This window comes from Chrysochloris asiatica, unplaced genomic scaffold (assembly GCF_000296735.1).
Source record: "Chrysochloris asiatica unplaced genomic scaffold, ChrAsi1.0 scaffold00022, whole genome shotgun sequence".
NCBI lineage: Eukaryota > Metazoa > Chordata > Mammalia > Afrosoricida > Chrysochloridae > Chrysochloris > Chrysochloris asiatica.
In genome coordinates, this window is record NW_006408540.1 from 21921863 (window position 1) to 21934939 (window position 13077).

Genomic DNA, 13077 nt, shown 5'->3' on the forward strand with positions numbered 1-13077 from the left:
AAGATATAATATAGTTCTATAAAAAATATATCATAAAGTTAAAGGGTGTTTAACAAATTCATGGCTGGGGGCGGTATAGACTAGTGTATGAATTGTTGTTGTTAAGTGCTTTCGATTCAGTTCTGACTCCTGGCCACCCTGTATTGGTTTCCTAGGAGCAACTGGTGGGTTTGAACCACCAATCGTGTGGGTAGTAGTCCACTGTTTATCATATAGCACCATACAAGGACCTCAGTCTATGAATGTTGTTGTGTGCCTTTGTTAAGAATTCTCCTGGACTTTTAGCAAGCAAGGAGTCACTGGTCCCATTTGGGTGAGGAGTCAGAGAAGCAAGACACTCCCAGGCAGTGATGAATTGCAGGAAAGCAAGTTTAATAGAAAGTAAAATACACTCAAGAGGTGAGCTAGTCTACCTGGGAAAGCTAGTGAGATAGACCTTGGGCAAAGCTTTGTCTAGGGATATTTATGCTAAAATAAAGTCATCTCTGATGGTCTAATAGCTTATAGGTTCCTTTGTTCTTCCTAGTCTCCTTATCTTGCCATCTTTTTATTACACCTGTTAGTGGGCTGGCTTCACTTGAGACCACCTAACATTTATCCGGCCATCTTGTCACCTAGCTGTTAACATCTGGCTAGTTCTGTCTCTTAGCCATTAACACCTATTGTTCAGTGGATAGCATATTTCTGCTGCTTGGCTTTTAGCACCCATTGGTTGTCTTGTTGCTGACCCTTCAGCAAATTATCTGTAGTGGAATCTTTACCTTTTATTCCCCTTGCCAGGGACCTTGTGTGTGTGTGTGTGTGTGTGTCTATATTCCTCCTTCCTTACATCCCTTCCCCTATCACCATCAATTAGTTCCAACTCTTAGCGACCCTGTATAGAGGTTTCAAGAACAGCTGGTGAATTTGAACTGCTGACCCTTCTGTTACCAGTCCAGTGCTTATCCAACAGTGCCATACTAGGGCTCTCCAGTCTATGAACAGTAAACATAAAGTCTGTTACAAATTGGTTTTGTAATAGTTGTTGTTGTTAAGTGCTGTCGAGTTGAGTCCAACCTATAGTGACCATGTATAGGTCTGAAGCTGTAAATCTTTTTGGGAGCAGAAAGCCGCATCTTTCTCCCACGGAACAGCTGATAGTTTCGAACTGCTGACCTTAAGGTTTGCAGCCCAATTCATAACCACTATGCCACTAGATCTCCTTGTAATAGTACAGTGTGATAATAACCAGAACTAAGTGTTTCCTTGCCCAACAAAAATAAAACTGTAATTGTTGTCGTTAAGGGCCCTCGAGTTGGCTGATTCCAACCCACAGTGACCCTGTGTAAAACAGAACGGAGCGCTGACACCTCAGCCCCCACCCCCACCCCGCTGCACCATTCTCACAACTACTGCTGTTCTTGAACCTATTGTTGCTACTACACTGACAATTCATCTTGTAGGGGGTCTCTCTCTTTTTTGCTGTCCTTCTACTTTACCACGCTTGCTGTCCTTCTCTAGGGACTGGTCCCTCCTGCTAACATGTCTGAAGTATGACTTTCCCAGTGCCATGTGTCTTTTGATTTCCTGCCTGCCACTAGCGTAGTGGTTACGAATCGGGCTGTGAGCTGCAAGTTCAGCAGTTCGAAACTACCAGCAGTTCTGTGGGAGAAAGATGAGGCTTTCTGCTCCCGTAAAGATTTACAGCCTCGGAAACCCTGTATAGGGTCGCTATGAGTCGGCATCGACTCCACGGCACATAACAACAACAACAACAACAGCTTTCATGGGGAAGGAGCTCTGGTAGTGTAGTGGTGATGAATCAGGCTGCAAACCTCAGGGTCAGCAATTCAAAACTACCAGCTGTTCTTCAAGAGAAAGATGAGGCTTTCTGCTGCCAAAAAGATTTATAGCCTCAGAAACCCTGTACAGGGTCACTATGGGTTGGAACCGACTCTACGGCACTTAACAACAACAACAACAACTTTCATGGGGTGTGTTGTGAGTCCAAGTAAAAAGGAAATTCCTGACAACTTCAATCTTATCTCTGTTTGTCCTGAAAGTGCCTGTCAGCCCAGTTCGTAATCCCCCATTCTGATTAAGAATCGACATTAATGGGATATACAATGGACTGACAGAGGAACAAGCAATTCTGGCTTATACGAGGTGCAGTCAGAATGCTCCTTAGAAGTAAAGATAGTGAAACTTCATCTCACATACTTTGGACGTATCAGAAGGGACCAGTCCCTGGAGAAGGACATCATGCTTGGGAAAGTTCAGGGTCAACAAATAAAGAGGAAGACCTTCAGTGGGATGAACTGCCACAGTGGCAGCCAGCAGGCAGCTCAAACATAACAGTGATTGTGAGGATGGCCTGGGACCAGACAGACTGTTTCAGTCTAGTGTCCGTAGAGTTACTATGAACCAGAACTGCCTCAGCAGCACCTAGCAACAAAATTTAAGGGTAACTAATTACATAGCAAAAGGAGCTCTGGTAGCGTAGTGGTTACGAATCGGGCTGCGAACCTTAAAGTCAGCGGTTCGAAACTACCAGCCGCTCCGCGGGAGAAAGATGAGGCTTTCTATTCCCATAAGGATTTACACCCTCGGAAACCCTGTACAGGGTCACTATGGGTCAGAACTGACTCGACGGTACTTAACAACAACAACAATTACATAGCAAAGCAAGAGATAAATAGAACACTACCTTCTTCTTTAAAAAAAAAAAAAATTATTTTTATGATGCAATGTCTGAGCCAATATTTGTCTCTGAATTAAAAAGACCAAATTTTCTATTTAATTCAAAACCTAAAACAACTCTATATTGTATCATGAAATAAGTATGGAAACGTCAATAAAAAAATGTTTCTATGAATAGACTGAGTACATGTGTCTTAGACAAGATCAATTAAACTAAGCTATTTAAAAACAAATTGACAATTTTGAGAAAAGCTCAGGAAAATGTTAGCAATTTAACCAAGAATGTTCGCCTCCAGCTTTGTGGAATGATTCAAGAAGGGTATATATCTTTGAATCGATTTAATCTGTGCAAACTTTTAACCATTTAACAGCTAAGCTTTTGTTTCTGATCAGGTTCTTGATTTGAGCAGGGGAAGGGGATGGGATACAAAAGCAGGGAAAAACTGATCCTCGGGTTTTTTCTGCCTATAGGCCAAATCTGCCTAGATCACATGTACATGTGCACACACACATGGCTGTCTCCTTGATATATAACTTGTTAAATGTTGTAATGTTAATTATAATAAATAATATTTGCCACATACACACACTCACAAACCAATTAGAAACTGGTCACATAGCTGGTGTTTAAAACTACTTTATTAAGCTAATTTCTAAAACTGGTCATGTGGCTGGTATTTATAACTACCTTATTATATTATCCATTCCATATTTCTTTTGCCTTTAACACTCCTATGCTGGATGTGGCTCTTTACCTGGTGGAGTGACCCAAACCTGCATTTATTTATTTCTTTAACAGGCTTTATTTTATTTGGTCGAGGGGTTGCATATGAGTAAGGAGTAAGGGTTAGGGTTGGGACCATGGCTAGGTCTTGGCTCAGCCTAGGAGTTCTTTTACTGTTAGGATTATTGGTTAAGACTAACAATAAAGAAGTCTTAGGACTAGTCAAGACCCAGCCAGTCCAGGTGTGGTGCTGTAGATTATAAGCAATGGACTGAAAGGCCAGCGGTTCAAACTCACCAGCCACTCCTTGGAAATGCTATACAGGGTCCCGATGAGTCAGAATTTATACAATGACACTAACAACAACAATTTGGTTAGGACTAGGGGTTCATGTTGGGCCTAGGTCGGGCTAGGGCTAGAAGTTACAGTAGGTTTCATTTATTTTAATTTTTCTTGAATTTTAAAAATTTCTTTTTCATTTGGAAGTTCTGTAACTGGATTAATCCCTCTTTTTACTTGATGTTTGTTGCTGTTGTTGTTGCTACAGCTCTATCTCTGGTTTTCTTGTAGTTGTGTTTTACTTTGCATACTCTCATATTTGGGTTAAGTCTAGGTGATAGTGTCATGTATGTTAGTCTTAGGTTGTTGTCCGCTGTTGTTGGTTCTCTCTCCAAAGAAATCCCTTCAATATTTTTTTGTACTGTAGGTCATGTTGTCACAAATTCTTTTAACTTCTGTTTGTCTGGAAATGACCTAACTTTGATATCTATTTGATGGATAGTTGTGCTAAATGTATAGGTTCTTGGTTGGCAATTTTTAGATATATCATTCTATTGCCTTCTTGCCTATATGGTTGCTGCTAAGAAATCCATAGTAGTTTTATTACTTCTCCTTTGTAAGTAACTTTTCGTTTCTCTTGAGCTGCTCTCAGGATTCTGTCCTTGTCTTTGTTTTTAAAGTTTAATTAGAGTATATCTTGGTGTCTTTCTTTTGGGTCTGTCCTGTTTGGAGTTTGTTCAGCTTCTTGAATGACTGTCTTCTTATCTTTCGGGATGTTAGGGAAGTTTCTACCAAGAACTCTTAGACAATATTCTCTATTGATTTTTTTTGTCTCTTCCTGTTCTGGAATTCCTATCACATGTAAGTTATTCCTCTTGATAGTGTCCCACATAAATCTTAGGCTTTCTTGGTTCTTTTTTCAGATTGTTTCCCTAGCAGATGAAATCCTTTCCTTATGCACTATCTCCAGCATAGTTAAGAGTAGGCACCCAATCTCATCATACTCATTAATTTGAGGACAGTTTTCTAAGGTACAAAATACATGATCATCCAGAATCTTGCCTTCTGTAAGTATTTGATTAGACATAGTCATTGGTGATGTTTTATATATGGCGACATCATGTCATGAGCTCTCAGCACCCTCTTTGTCACTAGAGAGAGTTACTGTTATGGCTGCTGCTGTATGCCATGGAGTTGGTTCCGGCTCATAGCAGCCATGTACAGGGTTGGTTTCTGAGGCTGTAAATCTTTACAGGAACAGAAAGCATCCTCTTTCTGCCACAGAAAGTGATTTCAAACTGTTGATCTTTCACTTAGCAGCCCAATGCATAACCCACTACATCACCAGGGCTTCCTATTAGTGCTTTGAAATCGAATCAGATTATAGAACCAATTCTAGAAACTCTAGAATGAACTTAGAAAACTCATCCTTAAGTTATGTTCCTCCAGAACCACTCCCTGCACCAAAATCTGTACCAGTTAGGATTCTTTAGCAAAACCAAATAGAAATTTATACAAATATATTGAGATTTATTTTAAAGAACCTCTTGCTTGACTATGGGATTGGAAAGCCTGAAATACTGAGAGCAGGCTGACAGGCTGAAACTTGATGGGAAACTGAAAACATTGGTATAGTAAGTCCTGAGACAAAATGTCTTCTGTGGGAAAAGTCAGCTTTTGGTCTGACTGATGAGGCCCATCCACACTATTGACCATAATCTTCTTCATTTAAAAAGTCAACTGACGGGGGAAGGTAGACTCTCCACTGAGTGGTTTCTGTCCTGTCTGGATGGGGCTGGTGAAAGGAGATGGGGATAAGACTCTTGTGATTTAACAGTGAATAATTGCTATCAGGACTGACTGTGAGTGTTGGAAATGTAAAGGTAGACATTTTGTAACAAAAGGAGGGGAGTGGTTGATCTTGCAGTCCAGGAGTAGTGGACCCTAGGACCATCAAGGGAGAAGAGTGGAGTGTGGGACCTTATCCAGAGAAGCAGTGACGCCAGAGATGGAGGCAGAGCCATGATGTGGAGAGATGGAGCAGCTGGGGACTCTGGACTCAGGGAGAGAGAGGGGCTGTGTGCTGATGACTGAGGGGCAGGCTTGCAGGGTGTATTCTTTAGTTGTTTCATGATGCATGGAGGGGATTGTAATCATTTCAGTGAAATGAAATATGATAGGATGAATATAAAGCTGATGTTCTCCCATGTAAACGATCACTCAATTCACAGCAAAAACTTAAAAAAAAAAAAAAAAAGTCCACTGATTGTATACACTAAGCACATCTACCAAATACCTTCATTGCAACAACCTAATTAGTGTTTGAGTAAATAATTGGATATTCTGGTCCCTGAGTGGTGCAAACAGTTCTCTGATGCTATCCAAAGAGTTAGCAGTTGGAGTCCATTCAGAAACACCTTGGAAAAGCGATTTGGTAATCTACTTCTAAAATGTCAATCTTTGAAAACCTTACAGAGTACACCTCTACACTCACACACATGGGGTCACCATGAGTTGGAATCAACTCAAGAGCCACTGGTTTGGATTTTTTAAAATAGATTGAATAAATCAACATTGTCCTAATTCATGACTTAGGAAAACAAAGAAGCGGATCTGAAATATATTTTTTAAATCTTAGGGTGCAAGTAGGCGACTGTATTTTATATCACTGGAAAATGCACACACATTTGTTATATAATTCTCAGTAGTTCTATCGTCCATTTAACCAGCTTTTCATCCACCAATAACTATTGTTTGACTGCTTTATGCCAGGCAATTTCTAGGAAATGGAAGCATAGAAATGAATAGTCAAATTCTGCTCTCACCATGTTTACTTTGGGAAACACATGATCTAATACTGGGTAAATCTAATCACTTGGATCAGGCTAAGGCCACTAAGAGGGGTGACTTAAGTCCCACAGATCAGAATTTGAAGACTGTTAGTAAATGTGGTCATTGCTTTCAGTCCAGATGAGTTCAGTTGAACTTGAGAAGACAGCCAACAACTGCTGGAGCTTATTAGATTCTGCCCTTTTCCAAACTACCCCTGCCCGCTAAGTTAAGCCTTCATTGTGTTGTTGTAAAATGCCATTGAGTTGGTTCCGACCCATAGCGACTCTGTATAGGGTTTCCAAGGAGCAGCTGGAGAGCTTGAACCACAGACCCTGCAGTTCAAATGACTTTGCAGTCTTGACTCATTAGCCCACAGTGCCACAACAAGTACCATCAAATTGGCTCTGACTCACAGAGATGGTGTATAGAGTTTCTGGGGAGAGGCTAGTGAGCTAGAACTGAGCACCTTACCTTTAGCAGTCCAGTGCTTATCTTACAGCTCCACACCAGGGACCATAAAACCTCGAAATCATCCATGCTGAGTAACACCCTAGACTCATTCTATTGTGAATTGTTGTTGTTAAGTACCACCCTTTCGGTTCCAACTCACAGCAACCCTATTTAGGGTTTCCGAGGAGTAACTAGTAGGTTTGAACCATTGACCTACAGGCTAGCAGCCCAGTGCTTATCATTCAGCACCACACCAGGATGCCAGTGTAAGTGGGGGAGATGAATAATAAAGCAGATCTAAAAATGTTCTCATTAAAATCAACAATGGAAGGAGAGAACAGCATTGAAAATGAGTAATTAAAATGAGTTTACAGAGATAATAGCATGAGAATATGAATGTTAAATATAAACAGAGGACTATTTATAGACAGGAAACTAATTCAAACTGGAAAACATGCTCAGATCATTTTAAACTTATTGGAAATGGTAAAGGAAATAGTGATGTATTTATCATTATTTTTTGATTGGTATTTAAAATACCACTCTTACAAAATGCCATATTTCTGAAAATTTCATAAATGAACAATATGAACTAGCAAGCTAGGATCTTTAGGAATACATTTAAGTGAAATCAGAGTTTACAGCAAAATTCATATCTCAACATGAATAAGAAATAAAATAGCTGTCATGATAGAACTAACTGAAATAAAAAGGATAATAACTGATTACTATGAAGAACTACAAGAGCTGAACAGAAAATTTCAAATATCAGCTCGAGAAGATAAAGCCAAATATTACAACAAAATGTGCAAGGATCTGGAATCAGAAAACCAAAAAGGAAGAACACTCTCAGCATTTCTCAGACTGAGGGAACTGAAGGGAAAATTCAAGCCTCGACTTTTGTTATTGAAGGATTCTCTGGGCAAATTATTGAATGATGCAGAAATCGTCAAGAGAAGATGGAAGGAATACACACAATCACTGTACCAAAAGGAAATGGTTACTGTTCAACTGTTTCAAGAGGTAGCATGTGATCAAGAACCAATGATACTGAAGGAGGAAGTCCAAGGTGCATTGAAGGAATTGGCAAAGAACAAGGCACCAGGAAATGATGGGATAAAAATTTCAAGAAAATGAAGCGGCACAGGAGGCACTCACTAATCTCTGCCAAGAAATTTGGAAGACGACTATCTGGCTAACTGATTGGAAGAGATCTGTATTTGTGCCCATTCCAAAGAGAAGTGACCCAACAGAATGTGGAAATCATTGGACAATCTCTTTGATATCCCATGCAAGTAAAGTTTTACTAAAGGTATTACAGAAACGGCTGCAAGCATACATTGACAGATAACTTCCAGAGGTTCAAGCTGGATTCAGAAGAGGCCATGGAATGAGGGATATCATTGCTGATGTCCTATGGATCTTGGCTGAAAGCAGAGAATATCAGAAAGATATTTACCTGTGCTTTATTAACTACACAAAGGCTTTCAATTGTGTGGATCATGACAAGCTATGGACAACATTGAGAAGTCTGAGTATTCCAGAACACTTAATTGTGCTTATGAGGAATCTGTGCTTAGACCAAGAGGCAGTTATTCGAACAGAACATGGGAACACGGGATGGTTTCAAATTAAGAAAGGTATGCAACAAGGTTGAACCAATGGAAGCCATATTTAGTGAGCTTGAAGATAAATCTCTCAATATCACTTAGAACAACAATAAGAATAAAGAATGAAAAAAATCTGAAGAAAGGCTAAGATTCATGTGGAACAACATGAACAGGAGTAATATTTGGGTGATTGGAAATCCAGAACAGGAAGAGACCAAGAAAACATAGTCAAAGAGCCATTGGAGGAAAATTTCCGTAACATCTTGAAAGATGAAATGATAACATTCAAGAATTTGAACGAACCCCAGGCAGAATAGATCTCCAAAAGAAAATGACCAAGATATATCATAATCAAACTCTTCAAAATCAAAGACAAGGAATGTATCCTGGAAGCAGCTAGGGGTAAAACTAAATGTTACCTACAAAGGAGAAACAATAAGACTAAGCTCTGATTTCTCAGAAACCATACAAACAAGAAAGCAATGTGGAGACATTTACAAAACTCTGAAAGAAAAAAACTGTCAACCAAGACTCATATTCAGAAAAGCTGTCCATAAAATATGATGGCAAAGTTAGAACATTTCAGAATATAAAAAAAAATAAAAGGATTTTGTAAAAGCCAAGTTAGTGTTTCAAAACATACTTAAGGGAATTCTTGTGTCTGAGAATGACCATGAGCAGACAACTACCAGCGATTGACCTACATGGCAACACCACCCAGGACTCAGTCCAAGAGTCCAGAGCAGAATGAAAGTACAAGACTGATAAATAGGGGATCTGGGATGTCAGTCTATTATCAGGACAACTAAAAAGTGAAGGAAGGGAAAACTATAGTTACAGAGACCCAGATGGTGAAGAAGTCACGTAGATTTCAGGATAAAACAGACTGTATTAAAATGAAGAAAAAATTAATAAAGTTCTCAGTCCCAAGAAATCCCTTAAGTATATTTTGAAGTGCTGGCTTGACTTTTTATACACAAACCTCAAAGAAACTTAATACAACTTCACATCAAATCAAGAAAAGGAAAATCTGAGAAGATTATGGAAACATTTAAACTATGAAGAAATTAACAAGAAAAAAACACAAAAAAATGAACTCGGCACAGAAAAGCACACAGAACAAAGAAATCAGAAGCACCACACAAAAATCAAACAACACAACAGCAGCAATTAATCCATACCTATCGATGATTACACTGAATGTCAATGTATTAAATACACCAGCCAAGAGTCAGAGAGTAGCAGAACGGGTAAGATAACAGGACCCATCAATATGTTGTCTACAAGAGACATACCTTACACACAAAGATAAAAATAGATTGAAAATTAAAGTATGGAAACATATATCAAGCTGATTGCAATAAAAAATGAGCAGGAGTGGCAGTATTAATCTCTGATACAAGAAACTTTAAGGCAAAAAAACCAGCATAAGAGACAAAGAAGGACATTATCTGGTGATTAACAGGTCAATTGACTTGTTATGGTCATAACCATAATAAATATCTATGTTCCCAACAAAAGAGCCTCTTTCCAAAGGACAGAATTAACCAGAAAGAAACTAACAAAGACACAGAGGAACTAAACAACACAATCAATCAACTTAACCTTATAAATTTGTACAGAGTATTCAACACAACAACAGCACAATACACATTGTTTTCCAGTGCACATGGTACTTTCTTCATAATAGACCACGTGTTAGGCCACAAAGCAAGTCTTAATAAATTTTAAAACATCAAAATTCTACAAAGCATCTTCTCAGATCACAATGTTATGAAATTAAAAATCAACAATAGTAAAATCAAGGAAATAAAATCAAATGCATGGAAACTGAACAGTACTCTGCTTGAAAGCAACTGGGTAGTACAACAAAGAAAAAATGAAATAAAAACATTCCTAGAAATAAATGAGAACCAAAATACAACATACCAAAACCTTTGGGAAAGAACAAAAGCAGTGCTTACAGGACAATTTGTTGCAATAAATGCACACATCCAAAAGGAAGAAAGAACTAAAATTAGCACATTACCATGTCTCTGGCAATTAGAAAAAGACCAGCTAAGTAAACCTACAATCAAAGAAGAGAAACAATAAAGATTAGAGCAAAAATAAGTGAAATAGAAAACAGAAAAACTGTAGAAAGAATCACAAGACAAGAATCTAGTTTTTCAAAAGGATTAATAAAATTGACAAACCATTGGCAAATCTAACAAAAGAAAAGAGGGAGAAGATGCAAATAACTTGCATAAGAACCACATGGGTGACATCACAACAGAACCAATGGAAATAAAAAGGATGGTAACCAAATACTATGAAGAATTATACCCCAACAAATTTGAAAATGTTGAAGAACTGTATACATTTTTTAGAAAAACACGACCTACTGATACTTACAAACAGTGAAGTAGAAAACTTGAACATACCTATAACAAAAGAAGAATTGAGCAGGTCATCAGGAAACTCTTAATAAAACAAGTCAAGGCCCAGACAGATTTACTGGTGAATTTTACCAAACATTCAGAGAAGAGATGACACCAGTTTTACTCAAACAATTCTAGAATATAGAAGAATATGGAAAACTTCTTAATTCATGTTATGAAGCAAGCATAATTCTCATACCAAAACCAGGGAAGGACATCACTTAAAAAGAAAATTACAAACCAATATCCTTCATGAACATAAATGGAAACTTCTCAACAAAATCCTAGCCAATAGAATTCAACAAAATATCAAAAACATAATGCTTCATGACCAACCAGGGATATAAGGATGGTTCTATATTAGAAAAATCATCAACAGCATCCTCCACCTAAATATAAGGGGAAAAGAACCAATGATATCAATTAATGTAGAATAGACATTTGACAAAATCCAGCAGCACTCATTCTTTTTTTTTTTTTTTTTTCCTTTTTGTTATAATGGTCTGTTTCATTATTGGTGGATAGAGCATTTAATAGTAAGTACATTTAAATTATGCATAAGTCAGACTGCATGATTGCAGCATTGATAACTAAATAGAGAACCAATTTGAACTAGAAACCAGCTAACAAGTAAGTAACTGTCTCAATATTTAAAATACAGCTCTTGTTTAGATCATCCTTTGCTTTGATCACCTTCTTGGGTGGGAGGGGAAAACCTGTTGGTCTCAGTGGAGATAGAGTAAGACCAAATCTTCTGATACACATTTCCAAAGGATTCTTCAACTGGATTAATCCTCCAACTCCAGGGCAAGCCCAAGTTTATGGGGCTCCAGCATTAATGCTCTTCCTGTGTACCAGAGAAGACAGTATGTAAGCTTCATACCAGGTCTCAGAGTCCAAGTGTAGCCTACTCCAATTAAATTAGAGTTGTTGACTTTTGCAGAAATGGAAGCTATGGAATCCAACTGATTTTTAACAGCAATGCCAAAACAAGTGTATTTGGTGCCTGATGTCCAAGCAAGGTTTTCTGAAGTGTCAAGATCTTCACATACTTTCTGATAATTTGATCCTCCAAATTCTGTCCCATCATTGACGTTATTGTGTAACTGGAAGTTCGCAATCCTGTAGCCCTCTGTAAAGTTACTCCTCATCAGTTTTGATTTGGCACTGTTAAAGTCACCTGCTAACCAGCAAACCAACTCTCATAACCAAGGACAGCTGAATCTTGGATTGTAGGTCCAGCAAACTCAAAGTCAACATCACAACCAATGTTATACACTTCTACTTATAAGAAGACTTGATTTTTCCTTTCCATATTGGGTGAGAAGGTGGTATCAAATGTAAGTTTTAAACCTTGACAAATCTGGTCTTCAATTGTGACTTTTGTTCCCAGAATGTTATCAACGTTCCATTTTTCTGTAAAAATCAGACCATACTCACATCATTTATATTTGGTCTGCAAGGTCCCAGTAACCTGATCAGTGTCTGTCTAAGATGAATCAGATGTGGAGAACTGCACTCCATTCATTGCATGATTTTGTTTTCAGATCCAGTTTCACCAACCTAAAACCAAATACTTTTGTTAAAGATATTTCTGCAGCTTTGCCAAGGCCAACGTATGATGGAAGAATGCACATTGGCTCTGCACAATTCTGCCCATTGTTTGCCATGATGAGGCAGCTGGAGGGGGTGATCTGATGGTCTTCTGAGAGGAACTGCCCTGCTGCCCTGCTCCCAGCTGAGGTCGCTTAACTAGCTTCAAGTCTGGCTGCAGCTGCTGCAGCTCAAAGGTGAAGTGCATTCTGCCCCTAGCAGCCCTGTCCTACTCCTGCCAGGACCCCACTGCTCCCAACACCCATTCTTGATAAAACACTTAATAAAGTAAGAATTGAAGGGGAATTCCTCATCATAATTAAGAGCATATATACAAAACAAACAGCCAACATCACTTTCAATGAAGAAAAACTGAGAGCATTCCCTTTATGAACAGGAACCAGAAAAGGATGCCCTTTATTCAATATTGTGTTATTCAATATTGTATTGCAAGCCTTAGCCAGAGCTATAAAACAAGAAATGGACATTA

At 38.5% G+C, this 13077-nt stretch overlaps 1 pseudogene; it reads right to left on the reverse strand.

The window, feature by feature from the left end:
- Nucleotides 1–11782: 11782 nt before the first annotated feature.
- Nucleotides 11783–12664, reverse strand: LOC102814914 (annotated as a pseudogene).
- Between the last annotated feature and the right edge of the window lie 413 nt (nucleotides 12665–13077).